Here is a 4,661-nt window from a genome sequence, read left to right on the forward strand (position 1 = left end):
GAAAGAAAGAAAGAAAGAAAGAAAGAAAGAAAGAAAGAAAGAAAGAAGAAAGAAAGAAAGAAAAAGAAAAGAAAAAGGAAATGAAAACTTAGAGGAAGAAAAAAACCAGGTGTTAATCTATTCTGACAAGCAGGATAATGAGCATCATTTTGTAAAATTTATATTCATAGATTTAGCATGATCTGTGTGAGCCATATGACAAATCTCTCTAGTTTTTTGTTTTGTTTTTTTTCACTGCTTGTTCTTCTGTGTCATTTCTCAGAAATCACTTAAGTGCACATATTTGTAAGGAAATTGCAGCCATTGTAGAACTAGAAATAGATTAATAGGTAAATATTTAAATTCATTTGAGAATTTTTTTTTTTTTCCAGTGAGGGAGAGACACCCATCATGTGGTTGATATGCTTTGCTGCCATGCCTTAGGGTTTTCAAAGAGGTTGCTGAGGAATTCGGGAGGAAATGGAAGAATGTCAAGGAGAGGGTTCCCCATTGGATTTTTGGTCTGTATGGAGAGAAACAGAGAAAGGATATGACGTTTACTCCAACTGGCATAAATGCTGGCCCCTGTGTCCTTTACATTCTCTACTCTGCTCCTCTGGGCCCCACTGAGTTACTTGCGCCTCTCCACCATTCCAGTCCTTACTCAGAGCTGTCTCCCTGCAGAAAGTAGTCCAATAAGTCAGGTGGATGTTCTCCCCCAAAGGGCTTCCCCAGTGAGTGTGTTTTAAGGGTACCAGGGAAAATGCCACGGGCTGGCAGTCAAGAATATATGGCAGTGTCCATGACCTAAAGATTCCATGTGGTATTAAATCCTTTTGTGTGAGAACTCCCTTAAAGTAAACTTTGAGACTGCAAGAGGAGGATATGGTATACAGCCTGTGACAGAATTCTGACCAGAGAAGTCTTTGGAAAACATCTGAAAAGATTCATATTTTCTGGAGCACAATTTGGAAACCGGAGCCAGGCACTGATTTTCAAACTTGCCCCATGAGTGCCTTGGAGGAAGTTTGCAAAGAAGCAAAGAGGCAGGATTCAGGCCTGTTTCAAGAAGAGTCTTTCTTATTCATTTCTTTTATATATCTGGCTTTTCAATGACTAAGGTTTTCTTTGAAGAAAGGTCTCCTTGACCGAAAAAAAAAAAAAAAAGAGGATTCTAGAAATATTTGTGGATGTTCAAGACTGAATATCAATGTCAGCTATTTTTTCCCCCTGGCTTTGCTACTCCTCAGACTTTCTTATGGTATTTTTGGAATGAAACCACATATTCATACTTGAGTATGAAATCCAAAAGCCAAAAATGTCTGATATTTTTTCCCACAAGTGCGTTAGAACCATGAGCAAATGAAAGGACTCCCTCTTAGTGGGAGATCACTGTGGGAGCTCAAGAGAAGGAAAGAAAGATGAAGGCAGTTCTGTTGATTTATGTATAAATTCCCCCATATAGTTCATTAGCTGGACACTCAGCTGAGCACCGGGATATTCTGGGCAGAGGCTGTAAGTCACTGAATTCACCACAATGGCCACCTGCAACATAGGGAAGCTGCATTCTAAAGACTTGTTCCAGTTAGATGGACTTCTACAAAAACCGCATCACTTTCTCTGGATAAGGGAGACATATTAAAAATTGTGATTTGTTTGATCACAGGCCCAAGAAGACAAGCTCTCAAGTATGAAATAGAAAACATGATTCTTGAACATCAACCTGGGACCTTACACTTATACTGCATTTTCCTAGATTTCCAGACCAAATACATGCATTATTAAGTACAAGTCTAAATTATTATTTAAGTTTAGGGGCACCTGGTGGCTTAGTCGATTGAGTTCAGGTCACAATCTCAGGGTCCTGGGATCGAGTTCCATGTCCTGCTCTCTCTGCTCAGCAGGGAGTCTGCTTGTCCCTCTGACCCTCCCCCCCCACCCCCCCACCCCCCCAGCTTGTGTGCACACTCTGTCTCTGTGTATCTCTCTCTCAAATGAATAGAATCTTTTAAAAAAATATATTATTTAAATTTAGTAGGTGGAAAAACAATAGCGGCTGATAAATGGGCCTGTGTAGTGTCCCATGGCTGTATTGGATCCTACTGCCCGCAGCTCAGTATCTCCCAGGAGCCCACTTACTGGGGTGGAGCAAACATATTTGGAGGAGTAGTTAAGGAAACCCCTGGTAGAATGCTCTAAAATCAGTTTCCTGACCTCTTTTTTTTTCTTTCTTTTTCCTTTTGCTAATTTTTTTTTTTCTTTTTTAGTTACATACTCTATAACTTGCTCTGGGCAAAATTCTCTCATCAGGCTGTGGGATAAATTCAAAATGAGTAGCAGAAATGACAACTTATCTTTATTTCAACATGGAAATGTGGTTTCTCCAGATGTTTCTAATGTTCCAAATAGGGATTTTCAAAGACTGAACATTGCATCAAGGCTGCCAGCCTAAAGGACTGTACGCAGTCATGGTGCTTCTGTGTGTGTCTGTGTCTGTCTGTCTGTCTGTCTCTTTCTCTCTCTCTCTCTCTCTCTCTCACACACACACACACGCCATAAATGTAGACAGAGACATAAATCTATGCACAAGCAAAGATCATCTGAGGTGAATCACAATTTTTCTTCTTTGACTAGTGACTGATCAGTTAGACACAGATAATAGACAACCGCCTTATATGTAGAACTGTTAAGAGTATGAAAGAGTCTTAAACAACCCAGAGCATTGAATGGTGGGTGAGTCACTCTGAAGGATAGTTTCCAAGACCACAAGAAATCAGGAAGGCAACCTATAAGAAATATCAAAAGCATACACCACACCATAGGAAAATCCCATCTATGTCCTCTTCCTTAATATATAGGGGACAGAGAAAAGAAAGAGAGATGGTGAGAGAGAGAAAGACAGAAACAGAGACAAAGAAGTTTCACAAAGTTGGAAATACGGTTTTTGTTAGAATCATTGTTATTGTTGTTTTAATCATGCCTTTAACTTTCCTCTGGGGAGATGTGGAAATGGTGGCCAGAGCATAAGGATTTGAAAAATGCATTAATGTAGTGACACTTTGCTTAACTGCTGCATAGGGAAGGGCTATTTGATTATGCATAGATACACATCTGTGCTTTGCATTGTTTCAGCCTTAAGGTGTTCTATACTACCTTTTAAATGTTTGCAATGAGAAGTTAAGTTATTCCCACAATAGGCTAGGTCATGTCTACTTTGGGTCATTCATTCAATAAAAATGTTCTGTTTGTCTCTTAGTTCCCAGGATTATGTAAGGCATTGTGGGGTAAAAGTATGATCCCTGACTCTACCCTTAAAATTAAAATTCACAGTCTAGTGAGGAGGTAGGCACATAGGCAAATGTCTGTAACATAACTTGTGTATGACATGCAGTGGGGTATGGATAAGAAACTATATAGGTCTGGGAAAGTTGGGGAGACTTTTAGGGGAGGCAGCAGTTGAATGAGATTCTAAGAATATGATACAAGTAGAATGGGCACTAGAGGCAGTAGGCACAGTATACGTAAGAATTTAGCTGGTTTAGGAAACTATAAATTGTTCTGCATTTCTGGAGTGTGCAAAAATATAACACAAAACAAATTATTTCTTTATTGAGGAATCAACAAAAGCTTATGAGTTTGAGTAATATCTTAACATGTACAGAAGTTGCCTTTAGTATCATATGCCAAGAAAGGATTTTTGCTTAAATTACTTTATTTTGCTAGGTTTTGCTATGTTAGGTACAAAGCTAAAACTCTGTTTTGTGACTTTCCTGCCATCTTTTATCCTAGTTGAAAAAGAAGGGTGGGATATTTCCATGAAAGCAATGCAAAGACATGATTGCTTATCCAACAATATTATGTTTCCCTTGGAGTTGAGCCAATGGGCCAGAAATCCTCTCATTAATTTTTCCTCATTCATCAAGGACTCAAGCCTAGAGCCACAGCCATACCATATATTCTTACTCAGAGAGGTTGAGGTTTGGTCAGAATTATTTGAAAGTCTTTACACAATCCCCAAATAGGCACTTTCTGAATTTCTAAGACCCATTGATCCTCCAGTGCAGCTTCTCCCACCCTTTCTTTGTGTATTGGGGCATGAATAGCCCATTGGGAAACAAATTATTTAATGTGGCTAATGAAGTGGCCACAATGTTTTTGTGGTAGAAAAGTCAGTTTCCTGGGTTCTCCTTACATATATTTAGGAAAAAATTATTTGTAATAGGAAATAAATTAAAGAGAACACCAGAAACATCATCTCTTAATTTCTTTATAGTATTCTGAATGTTTACCTATTACTTGACCAAATATAATCTTGTGATTACTAGATATAAAAAGGCCAATAAGAACAATGTGGAAGTTTCGATATGGTTTACTGAGTTTTTCTTTTTTTCTGATGCCCTCCATAGATGAGTTAGCTGAATTAAGTTGCGGTTTAGTTCCCACTCTGTGTTTAGTGGGATCTATGGTTGACAATGCTGAGCAGGGGCTAAACCTAAACCTAAAAACCCAGTAATTGTTTTATTTATTTTTTTATTTTCATGTTTTTATTTGTTATGGAAAAAAGAGTAAAAAACATGGTACCTTATTAAATACAAGTCACATTTTCCTCTTTCCTTTTGTAAGTGATATAAGGATTGGTGCTTTGGTATCTCACTGGATTAAATGGGCTGATAGGAAAGAGC

General features: G+C 38.3%; 1 pseudogene; it reads right to left on the minus strand.

Moving 5' to 3' along the window:
• Positions 1 to 4,383, minus strand: part of LOC118015363 — a 7,855-nt pseudogene extending 3,472 nt beyond the window's left edge.
• Positions 4,384 to 4,661: the final 278 nt, after the last annotated feature.

This window comes from Mirounga leonina, unplaced genomic scaffold (genome assembly GCF_011800145.1).
Source record: "Mirounga leonina isolate KUSES-001 unplaced genomic scaffold, KU_Mleo_1.0 Mir_165, whole genome shotgun sequence".
Taxonomy (NCBI): Eukaryota; Metazoa; Chordata; class Mammalia; order Carnivora; family Phocidae; genus Mirounga; species Mirounga leonina.